The sequence below is a fragment of the Pteropus alecto genome, unplaced genomic scaffold (assembly GCF_000325575.1).
Source record: "Pteropus alecto unplaced genomic scaffold, ASM32557v1 scaffold76, whole genome shotgun sequence".
Taxonomy (NCBI): domain Eukaryota; kingdom Metazoa; phylum Chordata; class Mammalia; order Chiroptera; family Pteropodidae; genus Pteropus; species Pteropus alecto.
In genome coordinates, this window is record NW_006443138.1 from 26,919,455 (window position 1) to 26,936,439 (window position 16,985).

Sequence of the window (16,985 nt, forward strand, 5' to 3'; positions counted from 1 at the left end):
CCCTTGCCAGCCAACTCAGCCCACCCTCCCCCCAGCAAACTCAAGCTCTGCTTTTTTTTACTTCTCTTTTTCTTTTTTTGAACACCTATAGCACCTGGTCTTCCTAGGTGGTCTCCCATCCAAGTACTAACCAGGCCCTACCCTGTTTAGCTTCCGAGATCAGATGGGTTCGGGCATGTTCAGGGTGGCATGGCCGTAGACTGATATCCTTCTTAATGTGTGGCTAATGAGAAAGCAACGTGGAGCAACTTCATAACCTGCAGACAATCAAGGTCGTTACAGCAAAACACACTAGGCCCATGGACTGCCATTTGACTCCCCTTACCCCATTTTCCTGGAGCAAGCATCCCCCAGTACCTTTGAAGATGTACTTGCCTAGACAGGAAAAATAAAATGATTATCCTACCTTCTGGAGGCTTCTTTTATGTATAAAACCCTAACTTGCACTCCATTTTCTCATTTTATAAGTTGGGTGAATTAAATTTATAAATTAGATGAATTGAACTATGAATGATCTTACTTTATCTGTGTACTGGGGCCCCAAGAAACAAAACTAGTGTCTCTAATAAAATATTAGAAAGAAACATATTTCTGCTCATATAATGAACTTCCTCTGCAATCCATCCCAACATGGCAAGAGTTACCTTCAGTGATCAAGTAAAGGACCATGGTTAACTCATTAGGGATGTTATGAAGGGATTGATGAGTCATTTTTTTTCTCTGAGTCTTGGTTTCCTCACCTGTAAGATGGGAATAATATTTACCTAGCAGAGTGGTTGTAAGGAGTAAAGGTTTGTAATGGGCTTAGCACAGTGCCCTAGCATATATAATAAGCACTGAGAGAAAACCAAGTGGAGTTTATTTTTATTGTTGAACTCTATTCTGTTCTCTCAGAATGAGTTCAGCTCTAGGACTTGATGGAATTATTAATGTATGTCATACACTCTATGAAAGTATTGACATTTCTGTGCCAGATCTCAACTGTGGGGTGCCCCTACCCACTGTCTACCACCACCGTGGGTCAATTACTTAGTGGCTGCTGGTTTAATCTTAGAACAGTTCATTCTAAACTCCAGATTACCTTGTCCTCAGAGAGACATGTACTATAAGAGGCAATATGAGTAGAAGGAACAGGGGAAAACCCATCCACACAATTCCAGAAGTGGAAGAAACATTACACATTGAATCCATCGTTTACCAAAGTGAGGTAGTTGGTACATGGAGGACTATTTTGTATTTTATTGGCTTGAGGTTTATTTTAATGAGTATTAGAAAAAATGTAACATAGCAAACATAATTTTACAAATATTATAATGTATTTGTTTTAAAAAGGAATCCTTTTTTAAATTAAATAAGTTGAAGTGATATATAGATATGGTTTTTAAACATTAGGAAGATTGTATGCAAATAATTAAATTTTGGGACATAAACTCCAATTCTTCCTTTAAAAACTAAAGGGCAGCAGCTCACATATACCTGCAATCACACAGCCTGGCAGTGGCAGTGCTGGAATGAAGGTAATATTCCTTCACTCCTGAAACTAAAGAAGTTAAGACCTGGCATGGGTTTTTTTCATTTAAATTGTATCGTTACAGTTTCCCCATTCGTCCTGTGTTTTTCTGTCAATACTATATTCTCTTTCACAAATATGTTCTATTCTGTAAATAGCTTTAGCTACTACTTATTGCTCATTTCTGTTTTAATGATTTTCCCTAAATTGGACTTTTAGACTGGGTGCCCCGCTCTTTACCAGACTACCACTGCCTATAACTTGCCTCTCCAAATATATTTTCCTTTTGTCCCATCACCTTCCAAACTGCTGTGCCTTTCTAAAAGGCAGAGAAATGTCCTTATTTGACGTAACTAGCGGTTCTCTGGAAAGGCTCCATTCTCAGGGCTTGCCATTATTTGACCTGACTCAGAGCTTGCTCTCTGAGAACAGTCCTATCTCCAGCATGTTTGTCCAAAACAATCATCAGCAATTGTTCAACATTTCGACTGCATGAGATGGCAAAATTGGGATTAACAAAAGGCTATCTAAAAATAGTAAGATGAAACATTGGGAAATGTGCTGTCCATAAGGGCTTTAAAAAGCTCCAACTTATTTTTGGGAATTTAGAAGGTCACATGCATGTGCACGTGCCCAGGAAAGATCTGAGAAAGCCCTAATTAATCACTACTACTGACCTGGAGCCCCTGTGCAAACAGAAAGTGATAGTTAAGGCAGAGTTGTAAATTGCCTGCCAGATTGCTGAAGGCATACACATGTATGCACACATTCATAGAATCCCCTGGCAAAGGTTAGGAAGTGTATTGGTTGAAGGCATTCAAGGAAATCTCTGTCTAATCATTAGCTGACCATGAAACAAACTTCACAGAGACTTCAGTGGTTGCACATGACCAAGAATGAAGGCTTTATGGAATTAGTACATAAAAGTCATTTAGTAAACAAACAGCAACAACACAGCAATAACAAACCTGGCAGTGTATAGTGGAATCTGATTTGAAGAATTAGTACCTTATATTATTTGAGATGTTGAGTTTTCAATAAAACTATGAAACACACAAATATGAAAGTATGGCCGATACACAGAAAAAAGGTGATCAACAGAAACCATTCCTGAGGCAGCCCAGATATTGCAGATAAAGTCTTACTAAACGAAGACTATTTAAAATATAAAGTTATTTAAAATATAAAGATATTCAAAACACTAAAGGAAATCATCTCTAAATATTTAAAGTATAAGAAATAGAGAATATTAATAAAGAGACAAATTATTTAAAAGAACCAAATATAAATTCTGGAGTAGAAAAGTATAACTAAAATGAAAAATTCACTGGGGTGGGGTGTCTCAATAGCAGATTTGAACTAGCAGAAGAAAGAATCAACTAACTTGAGATAAAACAATTGAGATTATCCAGTCTGAGATACAGAAAGAAAAAAGAGTGAAGAAAAATGAGCAGTCACAGAGACCTGTAGAACAGCATCAAATATAGCAACATACACATAATGGGAATCCCAGAGGGAGAGGAGAGAGAGCAAGAGGCAGAAAGAATATTTGAAGAAGTAATGGCTGAAAACTTTTCAAATTTATTTTAGTACATTAATCTACACATTCAAGAAGCTCAATAAACTCAAGGTAGAATAAACTCAAGGACAGTCACACCTATACACATCATAGGCAAACTTTCAAAAGACAAAGAGAGAATCTTCAGAACAGCAAGAAAAAAGGCAAACTCATCATGTATAAAGGATCTTCGATAAGTTTAATAAGTTAGCTGACTTCTCATCAGAGACCATGGAGATCAAAAGGCAGTGGTCAAAGGCTGAAAGAGAAAGACTGTCAACTAAGAATTCTGTATCTGTCAAAGTTATTTTTCAAAAATGAAGGAGCAATTCAGACATTTTCAAATAAACAAAAACAGAGTTTGTTGCTAGCAGACCTTCTCTGTAAAAAATACTAAAGGAAGTTCTTATTGTTTAAATGAAAGGACATGAGACAGTAACTCAGATCCGCACAAATAAATAAAAAGCACTGATAAATGTAACTACATAGGTAAATATAAAAGACAATATAGATGTAGTTTTTTTGATAACAATTTTTTTCTAATTTAAAAGCCAACTACATAAATTATTAATTATAAAACTGTGTTGATAGACTTAAAATGTATAAAGAAGTAATTTGTATGACAATAATAGCACAAACAGTGCTGTATAGGAGAACAGTGCTGTACTGGACTAAAAATTTTATACATTATTGAAATTAAGTTGGTAATAATCTAGACTAGATTGTTTTAAGTTAAGATATTAATCGTAATCCCCAAGACGCCCACTAAGAAAATAAGATTTTTTTTTAAAAAAAGGAAATGAAACAAGAGAATTTAAATAGCACACTAGATGATACTATTTAACACAAAAGCAAATATTAATGAAAAAAAATTAAAAAGTCATAATACATAGAAAAAACAAATAGCGAAATGACAGATGTGAATCCTACCTTATCAGCAATATATTGAATATTAATAGACTAAACACTACAAAGAGAAGTGATTGGCAGATTGATTTTAAAAAATTATTCGACTATATCTGTCTACAAGAGACAAACTTTATTCATTTTTTTTTAAACACCTACAGCACCTAGTATTCCTAGGTCGTCTCCAAAGTACTAACCAGGCCTGACCCTGCTTAGCTTCCAAGATCAGAGGAGATTGGGCACTTTCAGGGTGGCATGGCTATAGACAAGAGACAAACTTTATATTCAAAGACACACATACGTTTAAAGTAAAAGGATGAAAAATATATGTCACGCAAATACTAACTAAAGAGAGCTGAAGTAGCTATACTAATACCACACAAAATAAACTTTAAGACAAAAGTTGTTACTAGGGTGAAAAAGAACTCTTTTTAACCATCAAAGAGTCAATTCATCTGGAAGACCTAACAGTTATAAACATATATATATCTAATAAAATAGCCCCCAAAATGCATGAAAAAAATTTGTTTTGTATTGAACAGAAACCTACCTCTATTGCTTTTATTCCTTGATCATATTTCTGCCAGCTAGAGTCTCACACAAAGTAAGTCTAACCGCCATGTGAACAGAGTGTTTTTCAAATATTTGAAGCCAACTCTCATGTTTTCTCGCTTTCGATTTTTTTACGTGATCTTTGCCCCATAAAATTTTTCCTAGAATTCAATTATGTTTTCCTATAAAGAAAGCTACTGTGATGTTAAGAGCAGAAGCTACTTTCATAGAATTTCAGAATTGGAATGAAACAGATTGCTTTCCCCAAATATCTGATTGTATAAATGAGTAAACAGGGGCCCACACTGGTTAGATGATTGAACTGGTTAATGGCAGACCACCATCCATAATCTTGGTTTCCAAATGCCTTGTTTAGTGCTTATTCCAACATTTTTCTTCTCTCATAGTTTCCCCTACTTTGGGTACTAAGGAGAGTTGCTGACTATGGGTGAAAGAGAGACCAAATAACTCTTCTTTCTTCCTCCTTTCAGTGGTGTTTGGCATTCTCCTTTTCAAATTTGCCATAGAAGAAAAAAGCTAAGAGGGAAAAAAACTACACTGGGCATTAAAATGTTTTTTGTTCACTAACCAACTTCTATAGACCTTAGGTGAATAAGTCACTTCAGAAAATAATAAGAACTACAATCTACTGAGCACCTACTATTTTCCAGGCACTGTGCTAGACATTATACCTACAAGCCTCTATATATAATGTATCAAATGTGCCTCTATATCAAATGTGTCCTTTCTTATCTATAAAATAAGCAGGTTGTACTAGATGTTGTTCACTGTCCCATCCAGCTTTAGAATTAGGTGATTGTAAGGAGCTATCTTTTTATTATTATTATTATTATTATTTTTTAATTTCTTATGCCTACAGCACCTGGTCTTCCTAGGTGGTCTCTCATCTAAGTACTAACCAGGCCCGCCCCTGCTTAGCTTCCGAGATCAGATGGGATCAGGCTTGTTCAGTGTAGCATAGAGCTATCTTTATTAGGATATTCTTATAGTTCCCAAGGCTTCATCTTTATCCACCTCTTTCCTACTTCCTAGCTGGTAGTGGTACGGATGCTGTAGAATTGCTCTAGACTTGTCAATACACTGAGGCCATGGGTTGTGGGCTTCCTACTTTCTACCGTCCTTCGCAGAGGACCTTACATTTTTTGTAAGATTTGTTTGACTCTTCCTGGTCTGTTTCAGGGTTTCCAGGATTGCATTCTCTGCCATATTCTCTCTTTACAGTCTCCCCGTGGGCTTTGATTCACTCTGATGGCTTCTTATTTCACCTGTGGGCTCAGAGAAGTCAAATTACTTGGAAAAGATCACTCAGCTTATATGTAAGTGACAGACTTGGTAGCTATCTGAGCCCACTGCCTTTGTTTCTGCTGTAACGTGATTCCTGTGTCTGAAAGTTCACTTGATCTAATTTTCCCATACTTGCTTAAGACCTACCACAAGCCCTGCTTTCTCCATCATCACATCAGCCTGGCCAAGTTTTCTTCCCTCTTAATATACCCAGCAAGTATCATCTGTAGTATACATCAGGTACTCTCCCCACCCCCAAAAATAGGACCAATGCCTTGGGAGACTATGGTTTAGTGGTTATGAATGAGGGGTCTAGAGTCAGAGGGCCAAAGTATGAATCTGGCTCTAATACTAATTAGCTGTGCAACCTTGGGAAAATTACTTAACCTCTCTGGATCTCAGTTTCTTCAACTACAAACTAGAGATGCTAGCAGCACTTACCTCTTAGGGCTGTTGTGAGGATAAATGTGTAAAGGCAAGTGGAACAGTACCTGATACATGAAAGAAACACTCAATAAATTGACTCCATTGCCAACTCTAGGGGTAAGCCCTGACTGGCCCAACCTGATCAACATAATTCCATTCATCTTTCTAGAGTGATTGAGTTAGAGATAGGTACAGGAATTTGACTAGTCCAGAGGGACTTTTAGGACTGAAGTTTGATGATGTGGTCTCAGATGTGAAGCCTGGAATTGCTAGAGCCATTTTTTTTTTTACTAGCAGGAAGCCAGAGTGAGAACAAAGCTGACATATGTAGTAAAGCAGACCTGAGAAAATCAAAGAGAACTAGAACCAGAGGGCTGATCAAGCATCTCTTGAAGTTCCCCCAGTTTCTGGAATTGTTCATGGCTTGAGCTGATTTGAAAAATGTAGTATTTAAGCTACTTTGTTGGGGTTTTTTTTTTTTTTTTCATTTGCAACTGAAAATATACTAATCAATACTATATATTATTATTATTGCTTTTCCATGTATTTCAATCTTTTGTCATTAGATTGTAATGTCCTTTGAAAAAGAAGCTAACTTACTGAGCTCCATGTTGCCATGCCACCTGTTTCAGCTCTGTCACACAGCAGGTTCTCATTCACCTGCTTTTCAGGCCAAGATATTCATTTCTTCCTGGGATCTATGGACTTTGAGCATCTTTGAGGAAGGAAGAGAAGGTGGCCAGAGTGCCAGGTAGGGTGGTCCTGTGCTGCTTTTTCACCTTCTTACTGTGCTATAATAATAGGAAAGTAAAATACTTCATTGATTAGCTAACCCTTCTTGAGCACTAGGCACTGTACATGCAGAATTATCTTTTTTCCTCTCAGTTACCTATAGCTACTATTATTATGCTCTGAGTTACAGATGAGAAACTGATGCTTAGAAAGGTTATTTAAGTTGTGTAAGTTGCACAGCTGCTACATATCATAATTCAGAATCCTGAACTCAAATTACTGTATTACTGTCTTTAAATTCTCATTGCACTTTACAGAAAATAAAACTAGAACTCTTAAACAATGCATTATGGATGAGGCTTACATATAAAAGATGATGTAAAACTCTATCAGACCCATGCTATAAAATAGGCTTGGACTAATGTTGAGAAATTGGTAAATAAATGTATGTTAACTTCAAAGAAGTATTTAAAGTATGTATGAGTTTTTTAATGATTTCTCACTTTCCAACATTTTCAGATAACCCACCACCTTCTCATCACATCAGAGAGATCTTTACTTTGGGGCTTTTTTTTGGAATAAGAGTTTAAAAACCTGAACAGAATCATGTCAAACATACTGTTCTGTAACTTGATTTTTTTCAGTTAGCAATAATCTCCAAGAGTCTTTTTATCTCAGCACACATAGATCTGTTTCATTCACTGTAAATGCAGAATGTTTTTTCTTTTTCTCTTTTTCTTTTCTTTCTTTCTCTCTTTCTTTCTTTCTTTCTTTCTTTCTTTCTTTCTTTCTTTCTTCCTTTCTTTTTCTTTTTCTTTCTTTCTTTTTCTTTCTTTCTTTCTTTCTTTCTTTCTTTCTTTCTTTCTTTCTTCCTTTCTTTTTCTTTTTCTTTCTTTCTTTCTTTCTTTTTCTTTCTTTCTTTTTCTTTCTTTCTTTCTTTCTTTCTTTCTTCCTTTCTTTTTCTTTTTCTTTCTCTCTCTCTCTCTCTCTCTCTCTTTCTTTCTTTTTTTGCCAATCAAACCAAAAGTTTATTTGGGGCCTTTAGGAATTCAAATTCTTTTTTTAACCATTTTTTTTTTATTAAAATTCATGGGGGTGAGAAGACTGTTCTTCAGTAATAAAAACATATTATATCATAATTTAACCACTTCCTACAATTAATAGGCATACCTTTCCTCACCAATTTTTTGCTTTTATAAATATTGTTCCATCAAGCATCATTGTACTTTGCTTCCCTGTGCATTCGAATGTCCAGAGGAAGAGAAAAATATTGAGGTCTTGATTCTATAAATTAAGTGGTCCAAGATAGAAAATTAACATTTTGAAGTCCTTGTCTTCAACAACCTTATAGTCTACAGGGGAACAGACATATACACACATAGCTTTCACTTTAATATAAGAGAGATGAAGATAGGAGTCACCTCAATGTTTTGGGAGTGCAGGAAGAGGGAGACTGACGGGTTGAGACTGAGAAATCTGCATGGAGAAGGTGGCACTTGAGTCTGAAGTTGGAGGATGGGAAGGCTCGGATGCTTGGTCTGCTCATCTTTCTATCATTGCCTGGCAACATGCTAGTTATTCAGGTGGATTCAGTTAGACCATTTGGTTGAATGAGTAGTGACAGAGATAGAAAGGAAGGGTGCTCTGGGCAAAGGAGACAAAGCCTACAAACAAAAGTGGAAAGTGCTCAGTATGCTCAGAGCCCCAGGAGCTGGTGGTGTGGCTGGAGAATCTGGAGCATTGGTCACTTCAAGGGAGCAGGGAAGGAGGGGAGAGGTGGAGAGATGCCAGGGGCATGGACTAAAAAGCACCCAGGAAGGATTCAGATTTGCGTGGAAAAGAATTTTTCTTCAGGGTGTGTGATCAAGTTTCGGCACAGAATTTAAGAACAGAGCAGATAACTCTCTGATTGAGATGATATGAGCAAGGTAGATAGATCCATGTTCTTTATAAGTGATCCAGTAGCCCCAGGTTTTACTGAATCTGTTCCGCAGTCTCTATGCTTCACTTTTGGGGGTTGTTTCTGCCTTGAATCCAAGGGAAATAGTTATGTAGAAGAAAAACTACAAAGTTTTAGGGGAAAAAAATAACCTACTTTTAGCTGCCACAGTGTCTACATCCATAAAAATTCTTTCCATGCTCCATGAATTTCAACATGTAGTTTATCTCATTTGTTCCATAAAACATCAGATGCGACTTTAATGGCTTAACCCCAAAAAGATAACTTGACAGACATCAAACATTCAGCAGCATTCCAAATAACCTTTTGCTGGAGCCTGCCTTCTACGGGGCCATGTGGATGTCAGCCTCACACAACTTGAGTCACGCTGACATAGTTGGCATGCCTGGATTGCAATGGAATCTCAGGGGTACCAATCACAGGCCAGAGAGAAACCATTGGTTGGAAGAAACAATGCAAGTGTTCACATCTCTGAAGAAGGAGGGGTGTTAATGGTGACGGGAATGACAATTGCAGCCAGAGGAGGACGCTGACCCCAAAGCAGGATGGGCACATGTCAGTGATGCTGAGCCACTGAGCAGGAGCATTCCAGGGGCTCAGGCCATGGCCGCACCCTTCTCCAGAAAAATTAATCAGATACCAGATTTTCCCTAAAACTACGTCCATAACAGAATGCCCTGCTCTTTTCAGGGGTTCGAGAAATCCAGAGTTGATAATAGTGACCGAAAGTTGTTAAGCACTAAGACCTACCAGATGCTGTCCTAGGTGTCTTACAAATAATTCTTTCGATGCTCACAACTCCATGGTGAAGTCATTTTCACAATCCCTATTTTATGAAGGAAGAAATTGAGGCCACGAAAGAGTCAGAAACTTATCTGAATCCCACGGCCAGCCACTGGCAGAATTGGGACCTGAACTACTGTCTTTCAAAAGCCAAAGCCTGGGCTCCTGACCACTGCACTCAAAGTCATGTGGCTGATTCATGTTAACTGTGCCACCCACAGCAGCCACCCTCCCAGATGGTGGAACTCTGTGGGTGAGCAAGTAGAGAAAAATTCTAAGAGATTCTTTTTACTCTCCTGGTTTCCTGGGGGTCGGGTAGGCATGTTTAAACATGCTATTTATTCAGCTCTGGTTTACCTCAGTGATTGTGCTGTGCAAGACTCCTGGCTAGACACGGTGAGGGAAAGCAAGGATGTCCCCCATGTGGCGATTCTCTGGAGAGCCTGCGGACTGCAGGCAGTGTTGCAGCTGCCTGCATTTGGGAGGCTGGGTTGCAGGTCTTAGATCTCTAATGCGTTCGGTCATTACTTTTCAAGCCAGAGTCTTTCTGCCTTTCTTTTCCTTCCTTCCTTCCTCCCTCCCTCCCTCCCTTCCTCCCTTCCTTCTGTCCTTCTTTTATGTTTTTATCTTTTTAAATAGAGATTTCCTTCCTTCCTTCCTTCCTTCCTTCCTTCCTTCTTTCCTTCCTTCCTTCCTTCTTTCTTTTTCTTTCTTTTCTTCCCTTCCTGTCTTTCCTTTCTTTCTTTCAAAAAAAATTTTTTTATGTAAACCTTTTTCTGACTTACTATACATAAGTATGGTGCTAAATCATTAACAGGAAACTATGAGCGTGGGGTATCTCTTTGATCCTCCCACAGTTGAATGAAGTAGGTAATGTTTTTATTTCCATTTCAAGAAGATGAAGATTGAAGCCCAGAGAGGTTAAGTGGTGTCTCCTGTGTCTGTGTCCCGCCCTCTTAACCACGATAACAATGACAACGTAATACTACTGATGCCCTCACTCTGTATGAGGCACTGTTTCAAATACTTCTTTTATAGTAACTCACTCAGTCCTCACAACAGCATTATGATAGGATAACTACTGTTATTCCTGTTTAACAGATGCCTATACTGAGGCACAGAAAAGTTATGTAATTTGCCCAAGTTCGTCCAGCTGGCAAGTGCAGAGCTGGGATTATATAATTTTTTACTGTTTATATTTTGTGATAAAATAAGAAGACGTTTTTCAGTTTTTGTCTTATTTTTCACTTGAAATCTCCTGTGATGGCCCAGAGTGGGATGCCAGGGTACTGAGAAGAGAGTCTGAGCTAAATTGGGAAAGGGTGCCAGTGACCACGTCCCTGCAGCTCTGGAGATGGAGGGAGGTAGAGAGGGTGATGAGACAGCAGCCACAAGCCTGGGCTTTGGCCAGGGAAGGCCTCAAAGCCCACTCGCGGGTTGGCACCCACATGCTGGGCAGCATACGACGACGAGTCGTGGCTTCTATGAGACCAGCAGAACATGGTCCTTGGGAGAGAGAAAGCCAGAGGGAAGGGCTGGCACGGCCTCAGGCTTCAGATCTGAGAAGGGCTGTTCTGTGGGATAGGGGGTGTGTAGGCAGCAGCTCTCCCAAGAGCCAGGCAAGAAAAAGTAGGTTTCTGTTTGGGCAGCAACAAGGGATTTCAGGGAGAAGGAGGGACACACATTCCCAACAGTGTCCAGTGTTCAACCCATGGAGAGGTGGCCATGGGCCTGTGCCTCTAGAGAGAAGAGACGGGCCATACTTAAGCCGACCTCTTCATTATCTCTGCCCTCTAACCTTCCGAAACCCTATCCATCTTTGAAGCCCTGGCTCCAGTGCCACCTCCTTCATGGAGCCCTTTCTGACCTACTATCCCCACACACCCATAGAACTCACAGTTCTATTCAGGAGAAAGCCTAGGTACTCTGAGGTTCAGGCCAGTCCATGTTCATTCAGGGCAGGGGACCCCAGTGGACTGAGGCTCAGACCAGTCACTTGGATGATATTAGCCTCAGACACTCTGAAAGCCAGCCCAGTCAGTCCCAGGAACTCTTCCCATAATAACCCCATTCTGCCATTCATTTGGTCTTGGATGCTGGATGTCTTGCCAGCTGTCTGGGTATGGTGTCTCCTGGTGTTAGCAGATTCTTGCATGAATACATCTCTCAGATGCTCAGACAACACTTACTGAGCACTTACTGTGTAACAAGCACTATTGTAACTGCTGTTCTGGGATTATCTCATTTAATCCTCCCAATGACCCTATAAATCCATGTTGTTATTATCAACATGTCACAGAGAAAGAAAGAGAAGACCAAGTCCTTGGCAGCTAAGGAGCAAGATGGGACTTGAACACAAATGTTGAAATCTCAGGCATCAAAGTGGGGGACAAGTAAGAGATAAACTAATAAATACTGGCTTATTGAATGTCCAAAGATGTTTATGGTCTGCCTTTTCAATGATCAATGAGTTAGGGTGCTTTCGAGAGGACAAAATAGTATTGAATTCTTGCCAGACAGATTCGTGTACTTCTTAGAAGTGAGATTTGCAGCCAGTGTCTTAGAAAATTTTATTCCAAGACTTTAGAGTAGCTGTGATTAAAATATATATATATCTTTCATCCCTGTTCCTGACACAACTCCTAAATCCTTTGGAATTTTTTAGGTAATAGAAGTGATTGGAGCGTCTTTTTTTGTAATGAGGCCACTCTTGGTGGGCCCCTAGAAAGCTTGAGGATGGGGCGGCTGGTGACCAGAAAGACCACAACATGATTAAAGAGATGGAACTGGGAGCTCCACTCCCAGCCTCTGGGGAGGAGTGAGAGGCCGGGGATTGAGTTAATAACCAGTGGCCAACGATGTAATGAACCATGCCTGCCTGGGGGGTGCATGCCACTCCACAGGGACAGAAGCGCCTGCACTCAAGATCTTTCCAGACCTCATTCTATGTACCTCTTCATCTGTTAATTTGTATCTTTTATAATATCCTTTAAAATAAACTGGTGATAGTAAGTAAACTGTTCCTGAGTTCTGCGAGCCACTCTAACAAATTATCAGACCTGAGGAGGGTGTTGTGAGAACCACTGAATTTATAGCTAGTCAGTCAGGAGTATAGGTGACAACATGGGGCTTGTGACTGGCATCCAAAGTGGGGACGGCCTTGGGGCCTGAGCCTTTAACCTGTGGGGTCTATGTTAATTCCAGGTAGTTAGTGTCAGAGTTCAGTTGAATTGTAGGACACGCAGTTGGTACCCAGAGAGTTGGAGAATTGGTTGGTGTGGAGAAAAAGCCCATACATTTGGTGTCGGAAGTGTTGCGAGCAAATAGTTCATAGTAGCAAAGAGAAACATGAGAAATAGGTGGGAATGAAGGGTTCAGGGCACCAACCCATTTCACTACAACCTAGATTGATTGACTCAGCCGATCAGAAACACTTCGTTAACTGCTCTGCTTTCTTCTGTCTTCCACTTGTAGGAGACTATAAGGTTAAAACTGGCTCTTACAAGGATCGAAGTTGAAAGCGTCCCTTCCAGAAGATGCCATGGCATCAGTCTAGACTCAACTTGATGTCTGCTCTCTCTGTCTACATCTCCAGTCCTGGACAGTCAGACTTGGTGCCTGGTGTTGATCTCAAGCCAGAAGAAACCCTGACTCAGATCACCATGAAGATGGTGTCCACTTCTCTGTGCTCGCTAAGAGAAGGGAAAAAGTAGACTCCTGTTTGTGAGAGATTCCTTTGTATAGAGAATTGAAACATAAAGGATTTTTTTCAAGTTAACATTCAGCTCATAAAAATGGACCTTGGAAAAACATCTCCAAACTCTGTATGTTTTCGTCAATTGACCTTTTTACTGTAACAAGGAAGTTGGAAGCCACAAATAAATTGGGGAAGAAGGTATAGACTTCACCAAAAAGATTTGTTGCCTAAGCCAGACGCTCTCTCACAGTGCTCCTTTAAATCGAGAGCATGTCTGGTACATTTTAAATGGTTTCATTCACTTGAAAGTGAGATTTATATATTCCATTCAGAAAACAGGCAAAGTGTACTTGATTTTGAAGTCCTTAAAAATCATATGTGAAGACTGAAAAAGGCATTTGAATCTTACCTCCTTTAAAGGGGAGGAAACAGCAACCTGGAGAAATTAAGTGACTTGGTCACTTCGCAAGGCTTTGTCTGTGGCAAGCTGTCCAGTGTCCAGCTTTCTCCTACTACTGTGCATCTTCTTGTATCCGAAATATCTGACTGTCCTTTGTTAGGACTCTACCTGGTCCTCAGCTGCCGTCACAGATAGTTAATCATTGATCCCCCTCTTGGATTTTTTTGTATTATTGTTTCTTTTTCTTATGGAAAATGTTCAAACATAAAGGCAGAGGATATAATATAAATAGCTCCCATGTGCTCCTCACTCAGCTTCTACAATTATTAACATATGGCCAATCTTCTTTTATCTATACCTATCTCTAGTTCCCCCCTACACAGATGATTTTTAAAGTAAATCCAAACATCATGTAACTTCATCTATAAATACTCCATGTGGAACCATGTAAGAAGAACCCTCATATGTATTTAATACGATTATCACAACGAACAAAAATCAATAATTCCTTAATCTCATCAAATTTCTCTGAGTGTCTCCTTCTCTGTCTCTCTCTCGCAATTGATTTGTTAGAATCACAATCCAAACGAAGTGGGAGATCAGGTCTGGTATCAGCTAGAATGGTGAGCTGATCATTCAAAGTTCTTGGATTAGAATGTTAGCTGAATGCAGAGAAATAACACTGCAGAAGAAGGGTACTTTAGAATAATCATAGATCACATTTATATACGCCTTTATGATTCGTATGATTCTTTGACCCACAACATTCGTGTCAGATGGGGTACACAGGTATAACTTGCCTCAGACAGAGGAAACTGAGGCCTAGAGGTTACAGGATCCAATTAGTGGTCAAGCTAAGACAACCCAAGTTTCCTTTTTATTGCCACAAAATATCATTATAACCCCCACTCATTACAGTCATAGCTTCTACTTCTGTGGGGGCTTAATAGGTTCCCACCCTTTTCTAAACACTTTTATGTAGTAGCTCACATAACTCCAAAGCAACCCTGTGAGGTAGGTGCCCGTACTCTCATTTCACTGATGAGGAAACCCAGAAATGGGGATGTTGAAACATTTTTTTTCGGCCATCCGGCACCGTCATTTAAATCCACGTCTTTCTGATTCCAGAGCTCATGCTTATAACTTCTGTAATATACCAGTGTCTAATTCCAGGCAGCTATAATGTTCAGTGTTGAAAATTTACCTTGATTGACTTATCTTTTTTCCCTTTTAAATATGAAATGGCTTTAAATATGAAATGAAATTACATTTAACAATTGCTACTCTTCAGACATTTTGCAAACGTGGATGTGGTTTCTTCCCCTATTCAGACAGCTCATAAACATCGACGTGATTATCCTTTACATGAATTCATGAAGTTCTGTACAGCTCCCGACTAAATAATTAAGAGCTGCAAATAAATCGTAGACTCCGGACCTGTCTGCCCCAACCTCACACAGCCAATGGCTAGCGTCACGCAGTCCCCGGCTTGGCCTGGCCCTGCTCAGTCTGTCTTGTGCTTTCAGGAGCAATCAAAGCCCTTTTAGAAAATATTTCCTGGTCTTCTGTGGCCTTGGATGGACAGAGTTTTCCACTAGACTTTTTTTCCCAGCCACACTGGCCCTTAAGAAGATATTACTCAGGGCTCCACACCTACTTCAAACATTTTTAGGGGCCCTGGTGGGGCCTCCTGCTCAATTGCCAGGAACCCTACAGAGAGGAGGAGCCCAGCTCTGGGGCTTGCCTTGGTCACAGTGTTTACTGAGAGCTCGGAGGCCCACTGTCAGCGTGGTGATGCTTTTTCTCACACTTCCCGAACAGCATATTCTTGTTAGGCAGCTGTTGCTCGGGAGGCCGTCCTCCTGCCCCCGGTCGCTTTTCCCATGTTTGTAACCCTGGTGGGATTTCCCCCCTTCCTCGTTTTAAGGGCTTTCTCCCTAAGTCTCTCTGTCGCGGAACAGCTGTGCTCTGATATTAGATAGAATGTTTTCTGTGCTCACCACAAGTTTATGAACAAAAGGGTTTTAAGAACCCTGATAAATGAACAAGGTCTCTGGGAAGATGAAATGTTACCAACATTTCAAACAATCACAATCCTTGTGTATCTCGGAGGCTTTGCCCTTTCACAGCCGTGCAGGGCGGGTAGTTGGTCGTGGAGCCTTGGCGACTGGGATTTTTTTTTTTTTCAGCCTCCCTATCGACACGACATGGGAAAGTTGGTCAGAAGATGGCCTTCATTGTCATCAAAGCCCCAGCTTGCTTTCCCATGGGCCGTTTGTCCTGGGGTGAGGCCCGTTTGGAGAGTTTTGGGGAGTTTGATGGGCAGGAGAGGCCTAAGGGGGCTTTCTGGTTCCTGTTATCTTCCAGGTGGTGCTGAGGTTCTGTTCTCATCTGAAAGTGCTGGTAGCCACCTCTGAGTCCGTGCTACCTGTCTGCGGGTACAATGCTGAGCGCCAGACACTGTCCTATTCCATGCGCGGAGCAATCCTGTGAAGTCTGCGTTCCCACTCCTAACTTTCAAATGAAGAGACTGGGACTTAAGGAGCTTAAACGACTGGCCCAAAGTCATCACAAGCAGATGGGTAGAACTATTTTTAAACCCAAATTTTGGGGAGTCCAAAGCCTCTGCTTTCTTTGGTAAAAATGGCACCCCTGAGTGTCTGGTGAGGGGTGGCTAGACAGGGAACTCCGAGGAGGTTCTGTGTCCTACTTGTATGTGAGAACTTATTCTAATGAGAGGCTCTCTCCTTTCTTTAAACTCTTCTCACTCGCACCCTGCTCTCACCCACACCCCCTGAGGTGTGCGCTGTGGTCCTTCACTCCCCACTTAAAGTCCCTGGCTTCCATTCACTCACGGCCCCGGTCCACCATCCCAACCCAGACATTCACTCCACAGCCCCAGCTTCTTCCTGATCCCGCCTTACATGAGAACAGAAAGGTCAAGGCTTGAAGTAAAATGACAGATGGAAAGAAAAGCCTCTCCTGGCCTTTGGAGCTCCGTGAAATCCTTCATTATGGGATTTCCCTTGTCAGGGCTGCAAGGAGAAACCTGAAGGCTTATGGCAAAAATCTATAACACATAAAGGCACTGTACACACAGGCTTTGCTCATCCCAGCGGAAACATCTGACAAGCAGCCCCAAGGAGGGAAGAGCAG

General features: G+C 40.5%; 1 long non-coding RNA gene, 1 other non-coding gene and 1 pseudogene across 2 annotated transcripts in view; 1 reads left to right on the plus strand and 2 right to left on the minus strand.

Annotated features, from left to right (window-relative positions):
- The window catches only part of LOC112472272, a 26,971-nt gene extending 12,619 nt beyond the window's left edge, over positions 1–14,352 (plus strand). The window contains exon 2 of the long non-coding RNA XR_003043598.1: positions 13,207–14,352. This is a non-coding gene — a long non-coding RNA (uncharacterized LOC112472272). The remainder of the gene's footprint in view (positions 1–13,206) is intronic.
- LOC112472559 lies at positions 83–201 on the minus strand. Its single transcript, XR_003043652.1, has one exon. It is a non-coding gene; the product is annotated as a 5S ribosomal RNA (ribosomal RNA).
- On the minus strand, positions 4,127–4,241 carry LOC112472457 (annotated as a pseudogene).
- Positions 14,353–16,985: the final 2,633 nt, after the last annotated feature.